This window comes from Oncorhynchus gorbuscha, linkage group LG22, assembly GCF_021184085.1.
Source record: "Oncorhynchus gorbuscha isolate QuinsamMale2020 ecotype Even-year linkage group LG22, OgorEven_v1.0, whole genome shotgun sequence".
Taxonomy (NCBI): Eukaryota; Metazoa; Chordata; class Actinopteri; order Salmoniformes; family Salmonidae; genus Oncorhynchus; species Oncorhynchus gorbuscha.
In genome coordinates, this window is record NC_060194.1 from 31,523,545 (window position 1) to 31,535,970 (window position 12,426).

The window sequence follows — 12,426 nt, forward strand, 5'->3', positions numbered from 1 at the left end:
AAAGGTTGGGAATGACAGTCATATAGCATTCAATCCCCCTAAGCGTCCAGAGAGACAGTCCAGTCTCAGAGAGCTAACTTACCAAGAGCCTAACAATCTCAATGCACACCTGATGTCAGCCCTGAATTATCTGCCCTGTCAGGGCAGTGACCAACAACCCAACAGGACGCTGCTGTACTACTGCTTTTTAAAATATACAGACACATCTGCTCGTCGGTGTGAAAGGTCTTTGTTGAAAACACAGCATATAGAGAAGAAAATAACGAAAATCCATTATAACCAAACAACCTTGCTCCAGGGACCGAACACACACACACACACACACACACACACACACACACACACACACACACACACACACACACACACACACACACACACACACACACACACACACACACACACACACACACACACACACACACACACACACACACACACACACACACACACACACACACACATAAATAGGTCATAGTAATTTTTATTCCTGTTGCGTGCTTTTCTCACCTGGCTGGCTGGCGAGTCCCCGGGGTAAGTGACAGAGGTCTGGGGAAGCGTGATGAGGGTTCTGGGGCTGACACACACAGAGGAGAGGGGCCGGAGGGCAAACCACCACCAACATCCGCATCAACATCACATCTTCATCTGAAGGTACCCAGGGGTGGTAACCATAGTGACAAACATAATACGGGGTCAACTCACTCACTAGTTAGATGTGAGGTGCAGTCATTGTCACTCTCATAGCCACTCGACCTTGCACAGGTCTCTGGAGCAATACGTGTGGGGCGTTAAGGCACTTCAGAAACCATCGGAAGCTTGTTTGCATGTTTGTTTAGACTTAGTTCATTGTGGATTAACATCAGGAATATGTTCAGTAGGGCACACCGAAAGCGAAAATCTGTGTTCTTATTGGACATGTTTAGGTGGCAAAATAGTTTGTCAGAGTGCTCGTAGATTATCAGTCGTCACTGGCCATCAGTCACACTGTCATAAAAAACACAGAGATGGCTATCAGCTGGCTAAAACTCTGGGAGGAAGTGTGTGTACTGTGCTCATGATGACTTAGGCTGGAGTGTGCGCGCGCTGTGATTAGTCAACATGTCTCAGCCATGTGTGTGTGCGGTGCACGTGGGCAGCAACGTTGCCTTGCATTGTGTGCATGTTTGTGTGTCTACGGCAATATTGTCTGTAGAAATGACTATGCTGGGATAGTGAGTGTTTGTGTGTCTACGGCAGTATTGTCTGTAGAAATGACTATGCTGGGATAGTGAGTGTTTGTGTGTCTACGGCAGTATTGTCTGTAGAAATGACTATGCTGGGATAGTGAGTGTTTGTGTGTCTACGGCAGTATTGTCTGTAGAAATGACTATGCTGGGATAGTGAGTGTTTGTGTGTCTACGGCAGTATTGTCTGTAGAAATGACTATGCTGGGATAGTGAGTGTTTGTGTACACACTATTATCGCTTGAGTCACACCTCAGGTCTGCGTGTATAGGAGCAAGCAATGATCACACACACACCTCTGTCCTGCCCTGTCAGAGAGAGCAGAAAACCTCAGATGACAGAAGGGCTGCAGAGGAAATAAAGCCATGAAACATTGAGTAGATAGAGATAGGCTCCCTGGAGAAGAAAAGTAAAGGAGTCTTGCACGAGAAAGCCAGGATGGCTCACAGGAGCCTATCCCCTGTAGTGTGAGTCAGCTTGATGTACAGTACACCACCCTGAACAGGACACTGGTCTATCACAGGGCCTTAACCCCAACTTACAGTTTACCCTTAATGCTGAGTGCCAAGCAGTGACACAATGGGTCCCATTTATACAGTCTTTGGTGTGACTCAACCGGGTTCTGAGCTCCCAACCTTCCGACACTCTAACCACAAGGCCACTGAGTTGGTCAAGAGAAGGCTGTCCATACTCCATTTCCAGCTCAAATGTGGAACGTCAGCGTCTGCTATTCCACTGGCTGGTCCATTCTACAGGCCTGACCTAATCATCCATGCATGGGGCTGGGAGGGGGCTGGGAATGGGCTGGCTGGAGATGCAGCAGTGAGGACTTATAAAGAGAGGTAAAGGCATGGCTCAATTGATTTCAAGTGGCTGCCAACGTCTTATTGGTCTGTGGCTAAGTGGATCACTAAACGCCTCTATCAGAAGGCTATTGTTGCCAAGGCATGAAGAGGATATAATTGACATATTGTGATGCTTTTACTTACTGCAGAACCAGATCAAATGTGAAGGGCACCACAAGATGTGAATTCTAAAATTGGTTTGAGTAGAAAATAGAACTGTGGTTTGGAGATGAAAACAAGAAATGTTCCAATAACACAGTCAAAAGACAGTTAGGGGAGGGGAGGGAGGAAAAAATTCATCTGGAACATCAATTGCAAATCCTCATTTTATTCAGTGGTCTCAAATGGTATCCGTGTAACATCAAAGAATCTCCCGCACAAATGAAAGAAAGGTCAACACTGAAAGGATTCTCCTCCTCCAATCACAAGAGGTCTCACTGAGGGGATTCTCTTCTCTCTTTTCTCCACTCACAGGTGAGCACATATACTCCCAGACCCAGAGAGAAGGAGAGAGGGGGGGTAAATGGGAGGGGAAGAAGAGAGAGGGGGAGAGAGGAAATAGGTAGGCGAGAAAGAGGAGTGAGAGGAGGGAAGAGAGATGGAGAAAGGATGGGAGAGGGGGATGGAGAGATAAGAAGTGAGATGGAGAAAGGATGGGATAGGGGGATGGGGATGGAGTGAGATGGATAAAGGAAGAGGGGGATGGAGAGAGAAAGGATGGAGGGAGAGGGGATGGAGAGATAAGATGGGAGTGAGATGGAGAAAGGATGGGAGGATGGGGGGATGGAGAGATAAGAGAGAGAAAGGATGGAGAAAGGATGGGAGATGGAGGGATGGAGAGATAAGAAGTGAGATGGAGAAAGGATGGGAGAGGGGGATGGAGAGATAAGAAGAGAGATGGAGAAAGGATGGGAGAGGGGATGGAGAGATAAGAAGTGAGATGGAGAAAGGATGGGAGAGGGGATGGAGAGATAAGAAGAGAGATGGAGAAAGGATGGGAGAGGGGATGGAGAGATAAGAAGTGAGATGGAGAAAGGATGGGAGAGGGGGATGGAGAGATAAGAAGTGAGATGGAGAAAGGATGGGAGAGGGGGATGGAGAGATAAGAAGTGAGATGGAGAAAGGATGGGAGAGGGGATGGAGAGATAAGAAGTGAGATGGAGAAAGGATGGGAGAGGGGATGGAGAGAAAAGGGGATGGAGAGATAATGGAAGATGAGATGGAGAAAGGATGGGAGAGGGGGATGGAGAGATAAGAAGTGAGATGGAAAAGGATGGGAGAGGGGGATGGAGAGATAAGAAGTGAGATGGAGAAAGGATGGGAGAGGGGATGGAGTGAGATGGAGAAAGGATGGGAGAGGGGGATGGAGAGATAAGTGAGATGGAGAAAGGATGGGAGAGGGGATGGAGAGATCATAAGTGAGATGGAGAAAGGATGGGAGAGGGGGTGAAGAGATAAGAAGTGAGATGGAGAAAGGGATGGAGAGGGGGATGGAGAGATAAGAAGTGAGATGGAGAAAGGAAGGGAGAGGGCGATGGAGAGATAAGAAGTGAGATGGAGAAAGGGATGGAAAAAAGAGGGAGGAGGAAGGAGATGGAGAGAAAGAGGGAGGAAGAGAGAAGGTTAGCATCTCTAGGCTTGACATGAGCAGTTAACCTCCTTTAAAGGATGGATCAGCATTCCTAGCTAATGAGACCTGACATTGGTATTTTAAAAAACAACAGTAGCCAACACACACACACACACATCCTCCCACACAGACACAAAACTATTCCCGATATACAAATCCAAAACCCAAGAATTATTCAAGTGTTGGGACAATGCTGTTGCAAGCAGAAAACAATCACGACAGACAAAACTAGCCACGGAATGTTTTTTAACAGGGAAGTTATTACAGTAAAGTATCATGAAATACTGAGCGGACAGAGGAGAACCTCAGATGAAAACAGCCTTGGAGTCAAGAGGGTTGTAAGCTTTGTGGCAGTGCATTTGCAGATAATATTTGGGACGAAAGTGAGCGAGATAGAAAGAGAGAAAGAGAACAAGAGAGAGAGAGGCAGAGAGAGAGAGTGAAAGAGAGAGAGGCAGAGAGAGAGAGAGAGAGAGAGGGGGTGAAAGAGAGAGAGGCAGAGAGAGAGAGAGAGAGAGAGAGAGAGAGAGGGAGAGAAAGGGAGAGAGCAAGAGGCAGAGAGAGGGAGAGAGAGAGGCAGAGAGAGAGAGAGAGAGAGAGAGAGAGAGAGAGAGAGAGAGAGAGAGAGAGAGAGAGAGAGAGAGAGAGAGAGAGGAGGGGGGTGAAAGGGAGAGAGCAAGAGGCAGAGGAAACTTAGGAATAATGTGCATCACAGAACAGAGTGAAGGAAAAAAGACCATCAGAGACGCTTATCTGTGAAAGGCTTCTGCCCCACCAGAGGAATAAAGAGGTTTTAACCTCATTTCTGACATCATCCACCACTCTCACTGGGCCTGTCCACAGAGGCAGAAAGAACAACAAAATATAACGGGGGAGAATATTAATCCCGTTTTAACATAAAAAAAACATCAGCAGCAGCTGTCTGTAATGAATGCATGTTGGTCAAGCCTGCACATCAACAGATATAGCCTTCACAAAGATAAAGTACTATTCGTATTATTCACAACAGGTAGGCTATACACAGGATGGGTCTGGTGAGCCCTTTGAGCATTGTGGAAATGTATTTCAGTTGCATTATGATCACATATACATGATAAGGGAACTGACAGGGTTGCCTCAACACTGATCTGTTAGAAGGTAGACGTCATACCACTAGATGGTTGAATTCCAACAGGGATCACATGGGCTACACATACAACAAATGTATGTAGCCTACTCACTAAACTATACTTCGCTTTGGATGAAACGGCCTGCTAAGTTGCATATGTTTGTATATATAATGGTAAGAGAAAAGCTCAATGTAAAAATTGTATTCCCCTTAATGTCAATTTCAATCCATCTAACAAGGTCACTCACTGCAATGTCAAACATTCCAGTATCCCACTGAGTAGATGAGATGGAGGGTACATTTTTGCCTTCTCCTCTATTTCCCTGGTAATATACCATAACATTTCTGCTTCCACTCTCCTCAGTAATGATTCTGGGGGAAATGAGTGGTTGATATAACAAAGCAGTATCCTGATCCCATACTACAGTCCAGTACTTCCGCGGCTACAGTGCCCCCTGCTGGGTCCAAAATGCATCTCCACTCTCCAGCACTGGATGATGATGATGATGTTTTGCAGGTTTGGGTTGGATGGTGCCTGTCTGCTTTTGCAGGGTATTTGACAACTGGGCTTTATAGAAACATTTTATTGATTAATAATGTGCTATTTTCAGGAGGGAGCTAAATTCTGACTGTTGCAGATAGTTGTGATATTATGAACAGACTAACCTTTACATGACAGAGAAGCAGGTATGTTCAACATGTTACTACAATATTAGAAGCATCATTCCATTTTTTTAAAAATCGCATTGGTGTTATTTTTTCGCAAAATGTGTGATGTGGTAAAAAAAATGTAATCCGCAAAACTCTAAACTGATAACACTTGTAATGCCTCCTATCTTATATTCCGAACCCTTTACTGTGCATTCATTTGGGTTTCACACATCTTCACACACCCCTGAGTCATTCATGCAAAATCTAAGTTTTATGTGAAATACCATGAGAACATTTCGCTTAGTCCCCAACACATCAGATAATGAATGATAGGCTCACAATTTAGTCATTTTAACTACAATTCAATCCAATAGCAAAGAAAGCAAAACACACATTTCAAAACTGTTCTTTAGAACTGAACGGTAGGTGGTTAATATCATTTCCCATGAATACATTTTTATCATTTCTATCCAATGGCAGGTTGTGTTGAGAATGTCGGTCTTACAGTTTCATTATCTTTATACAGTACATACAGTACCAATCAGTTATGCTGTGAATAGGTATGGGCGGTATACAGAAGATAGCCCTATTTGGTAAAAGACCAAGTCTGTATTATGGCAAGAACAGATCAAATAAGCAAAGAGAAACAACAGTCCATCATTACTTTAAGACATGAAGGTCAGTCAATATAGGAAATTGTCAAGGACTTTGAAAATTTCAAGTGCAGTTGCAAAAACCATCAAGCAATATGATGAAACTGGCTCTCATGAGGACCACCACAGGAAAGGAAGACCCAGAGTTACCTCTGCTGCAGAGGATATTTTTGCAGCTCAAATAAATGCTTCACAGAGATCAAGTAACAGACACATCTCAACATCAACTGTTCAGAGGAGACTGTGTGAATCAGGCCTTCATTGTCAAATTGCTGAAACCTCTACTAAAGGACACCAATAAGAAGAAGAGACTTGCTTGGGCCAAGAATCATGAGCAATGGACATTAGACCGGTGGAAATCTGTCCTTTGGTCTGATGAGTCCAAATTTGAGATTTTTGGTGAGACACAGAGTAGGTGAATGGATGACCTCTTCATGTGTGGTTTCCACCGTGAAACGTGGAAGAGGAGGTGTGATGGTGCTTTGCTGGTGCCACTGTAATTTATTTAGAATTCAAGGCACATTCATGGGTACCACAGCGATACGTCATCCCATCTGGTTTTGGCTTAGTGGGACTATCAGGTGTTTTTCAACAGTACAATGACCAAACACACCTCCAGGCTGTGTAAGGGTTATTTGAGTAAGGAGAGTGATGGAGTGCTGCATCAGATAGCCTGGCCTCCACAATCACCTGACCTCAATCCAATTTTTTACCTTCATTTAAGTAGGAAGGTCAGTTAAGAAGAAATTCTTATTTTCAATGACGTCCGACTGTAGACTTTAATAGAGGTGGTATTACATCATTCAACGGCAGCTCAAACATAGTTTAAAGTAGTAGAAGAAAATGTTAATATTTGGTGACTATAAATTGTATTATAAAAAAATTCAACCCAGTAACAAACAATGTTTTTGTAAATATCAATAGTGTCATTTCATTTTAATCACTTCTATTAGTAACAATGAAGTAGACTTTACAGTAGTGTTTTCATACAACTGTATAGCTAAAACAACCATTTACCTCATAAATCTAAAAGACTCATACCTCATGTTAGAGTTCATTCTGGGTCATGTTCAGAAAGCATGAAACATAGTGAAACGCTACAAAACAAAGTGAAACAGGAATGTTCTATCTGTACTTGTTAAATGAGAAAACTCTAATTTTCCATTCTAAAATGTTTTGTTATGATGTGCCCTAATGAACACGACACTGAGGTGATCAATCTAAATCTTCCACAGCTACATTCCTCTTCCCATTGGTACTCGGTCTCCCTCTTGGCCTACTCTTTCCTATTCCCCTTCCTCTACTTGTGGTCCTCTCCTCTGCTGGGTTGAAGTCTGAGTCGCTGTTGACCTGCCTCACGCCCTCCTCCACTAACTCCTCAGGGTAACGGTTGTCTTGGGTGGAAGAAGGAGAGGACCAAAGCGCAGCGTGGTTAGTGTTCATCTTATTTAATAATAATCCAAACTGAACACTGAATAACAAAAACAACAAAGCAACAACTGAAACAGTTCTGTCTAGTGCATCTACACAAAGATTGAAAACAACCACCCACAAAACACAATGGAAAACAGGCTACCTAAATATGCTTCTCAATCAGGGACAACGATTGACAGCTGCCTCTGATTGAGAACCATATCAGGCCAAACACAGAAATAGAAAATCATAGAAAAACTAACTTAGACAACCCACCCAACTCACGCCCTGACCAATTGTTGTGAAGAAGGCTTCAGGGCGCCCAAGAAAGTCCAGCAAGCACCAGGACCATCTCCTAAAGTTGATTCAGCTGCGGGATCGGGGCACCACCAGTACAGAGCTTGTTCAGGAATGGCAGCAGGCAGGTGTGATGAGGCAAAGACTTTTTGGAGGATGGCCTGGTTTCAAGAAGGGCAGCAAAGAAGCCCATTCTCTCTAGGAAAAGCATCAGTGTCAGACTGATATTCTGCAAAAGGTACATGGATTGGACTGCTGAGTACTGGGGTAAAGTCATTTTATCTGATGAATCCCCTTTCCAAATGTTTGGGGCATCCGGAAAAAAGCTTGTCCGGAGAAGACAAGGTGAGCGCTACCATCAGTCCTGTGTCATGCCAACAGTAAAGCATCCTGAGACCATTCATGTGTGGGGTTGCTTCTCAGCCAAGGGAATGGGCTCACTCACAATTTTGCCTAAGAACGCAGCCATGAATAAAGAATGGTACCAACACATCCCCCGAGAGTAACTTCTCCCAACCATCCAGGAACAGTTTGATGACGAACAATGCCTTTTCCAGCATGATGGAGCACCTTGCCATAAGGCAAAAGTGATAACTAAGTGGCTCGGGGAACAAAACATCAATATTTTGGGTCCATGGCCAGGAAACTCCCCAGATCTTAATCCCATTGAAAACTTGTGGTCAAACCTCAAGAGGCAGGTGGACAAACAAAGCCCCACAAATTCTGACAAACTCCAAAAATTGATTATGCAAGAATGGGCTGCCATCAGTCAGAATGTGGCCCAGAAGTTAATTGACAACATGCCAGGGCAGATTGCAGAGGTCTTGAAAAAGAATGGTCAACACTGCAAATATTGACTCTTTGCATCAACTTCATGTTATTGTCAACAAAAGCCTTTGACACTTATGAAATGCTTGTAATTGTATTATTCCATAGTAACATCTGACAAAAATATCTAAAGACACTGAAGCAGCAAACTTTTCATATTTGTGTTATTCTCAAAACCTTTGGCCACGACTGTACACCATTCCTGGAAGCTGAAAATGTCCCAGTTCTTCCATGGCCTGCATACTCAGACATGTTGTCACGTGTGCTCCCTCTCCGGCCTCTAGGTCACCAGGCTGCTCATTATGGCGCACACCTGTCACCAGCGTTACGCACATAATGAGACTCACCTGGACTCCATCACCTCCTTGATTACCTGCCCTTTATATGTCACTCCCTCTGGTTTCTTCGTCAGTCGTCATTGTTTCGGTTGCTGTTTCATGTCAGTGCGCTGTTCGTGTTTCTTGTTTTGCTCATTTATTAATTAAATGTATTCACTCTCTGAACTTGCTTCCCGACTCTCAGCGTGCATCGTTACACATGTCACCCATTGATCATGTTTGGGATGCTCTGGATCGACGTGTACGACAGCATGTTCCAGTTCCCGCCAATATCGAGCAACTTCACACAGCCATTGAAGAGGAGTGTGACAACATTCCACAGGCCACAATCAACAGCCTGATCAACTCTATGTGAAGGAGATGTGTCGCTCTGCATGAGGCAAATCGTGTTCACACCACATACAGACTGGTTTTGTGATCCACGCCCCTACCTTTATTTTAAGGTATCTGTGACCAACAGATGAATATGTGTCTTCCCAGTCATGTGAAATCCATAGATTGGGGCCTAATGAATTTATTTAAATTGACTGATTTCTTTATAAGAATTATAACTGAGTATAATCTTTGAACATGTTGCGTTTATATTTTTGTTCAGTGTGTATACATTCTTTTTACTGTCTTGGAGTATGAAATGTACTAGCCAAAGCGGGCCATATGAAAGCTTGATTAACTGGCCCGGTGAGCTCCGCAGATGTTGCCGTGCCAGCAGGCAGCCCTGCCTGTCGAGCCCTGCTAATCCACTCCCTATACTCAATGTCATGTGCCAAAGAAAAAACGCCACCTGCTGGAGAAGACAGATTTTGGGCCCAGTTATCCCTCATGCTTCGCCTCTTCCTCTCTGGTGTGACTCACAAATTGCAGTTAATTACTATAGCTTCTGACTTGGATCAATCACAGTGGGCATACGACGTGATAAAGGAATCTTGAAATCTTAAAACCAGATTAATTCGTATTTTTCATTCATCTTATTTTGGTTGACATCTGTTTTTTGGTTGAACTGATTACCACTTATCTAAATGCTACTAAATGAATATACAATCTATATACAGTGCATTCGGAAAGTTTTCAGACCCCTTCACTTTTTCCACATTTTGTTACTTTACAACCTTATTCTAAAATTGATTAAATTGTTCCCCCCCCCATCAATCTACACACAATACCCCATAATGACAAAGAAAAAAACAGTTTTTAGACATTTCTAAAAAAAAAAGAAATTAAAATGAAACTGAAATGTCACTTTTACATAACTATTCAGACCCTTTACTCAGTATTTTGCTGAAGCTTCTTGGGTATGACGCTACAAGCTTGCACACCTGTATTTGGGGAGTTTCTCCCATTCTTCTCTGCAGATGCTCTCAACCTCTGTCAAGTTGAATGGGGGAGCGTCGCTGCACAGCTATATTTAGGTGTCTCCAGAGATGTTTGATCGGGTTCAAGTCTGGGCTCCGGCTGGGCCACTCATTGACATTCAGAGACTTGTTCCGAAGCCACTCCTGCATTGTCTTGGTTGTGTGCTTAGGGTTGTTGTCCTTTTGGAAGGTGAACCTTCACCCCAGTCTGAGGTCCTGAGTGCTCTAGAGCAGGTTTTCATCAAGGATCTCTCTATACTTTGCTCCGTTCATCGTTCCTTCAATCCTGACTAGTCTCCCAGTCCCTGCCGCTGAAAAACATCCCCACAGCATGATGCTGCCACCACCATGCTTCACCGTAGGGATGGTGCCAGGTTTCCTCCAGACATGACTCTTGGCATTCAGGCCAAAGAGTTCAATCTTGGTTTCATCAGACCAGAAAACCTTGTTTTTAATGGTCAAAGTTCTTTAGGTGTCTCACAGGCTGTTGTGTGCCTTTATTGAGGAGTGGCTTCCCGCTGGCCACTACTATAAAGGCCTGATTGTTGCAGTGCTGCATAGATGGTTGTCCTTCTGGAAGATTCTCCTATCTCCACAGAGGAACTCTGGAGCTCTGTCAATGACAATTGGGTTCTTGGTTACCTCCCTGACCAAGGACCTTCTCCCCCCGATTGCTCAACTTGGCCGGGCGACCTGCTCTTGGAAGAGTCTTGGTGGATCCAAACTTCTTCTTCCTTCTTATGGATGAGTGTTCCTGTGGCGGGACCAAATCAGCGGAAATTTTAGAGCGCCACCTATAGTTTTTGATAAAACTCAAACTTCCATTAAAACACACATGCAAGGTACTGAATTAAAGCTAGACTCGTTGTGAATCTAGCCACCAAGTCAGATTTGTAAAATGCTTTTCGGCGAAAGCATGAGAAGTTATTATCTGATAGCATGCACCCCCCAAAATACCAGAACGTCATCTAAACAGATTTTGCGGTAGCCGGCGCTACACAAAACGCAGAAATAAAATCTAAAACATTCATTACCTTTGACGAGCTTCTTTGTTGGCACTCCTATATGTCCCATAAACATCACAATTGGGTCTTTTTCCCGATTAAATCCGTCATTGTATACCCAAAATGTCATTTGCTGAAGGCCGGTCTGATCCAGGAAAATGCCCCTTTACAAGACGCAACGTCACTTTTTAAAATGACAAAAGTTGCCTATAAACTTTTACAAATCACTTCAAGCTACTTTTCTAAACCAACTTTAGGTATTAATAAACGTTAATAATCTATAAAATTGATCACGGGGCGATCTGTATTCGATAGCAGCAAGTCTTGAAATCATCGTCCATGTTTTCACTTTCACAACATCCTGTGGTGCACCTCAAGACAGGAAGGGCCTATACGTGATCTAACCAAGGATAAAGCAGGCATGAAATGCCAGTACTGGCGACATCGTGTGGAAGCTGTAGGCGTTGACAGGGGATCCTCATTTATTTTCGGTCGCCTTAGACAATACATTGACTGGCGGATGAATATTTTTTTTGTGTTTTTGGTGAACAGGATTTTTACTCCTAAACACGTTCTGTTATAACCACAGACACAATTTAACCCGTTTTAGAGACTTCAGAGTGTTTTCTATACACACATACTTATCATATGCATATACTGTATTCCTGGCATGAGTAGCAGGACTGAAATGTTGCACGATTTTTAACAAAAAGCTGCGAAAATTCACATCATCCCTAAGAATGATGGAGGCCACTGTGTTCTTGGGGACTTTCTATGCTGCAGATCAATGTGCCATGCACCCATTGTATATGTGATACTACAATCATTAATGTTATTTTTCAGTAGGGTTTACATGACTCATCTTATCACACTTGGCAAACAGCTGGCAGAGCGCACAAACGTGGGTTAAGGTCTCGTGGCATACTGTGGGCTCAGGCATAATCAGAGACTCGGGGGGCTCGGCCTGGACTCGGGAAGGGCTTCCTGCAGGCCAAGCTATTTCCGAGCCTGTCAGAATCATATTACTCTGCACTCCGGCTAAAAATACCCGGACCGAGTCCACTTCAGCTTACCCGGCCCATTT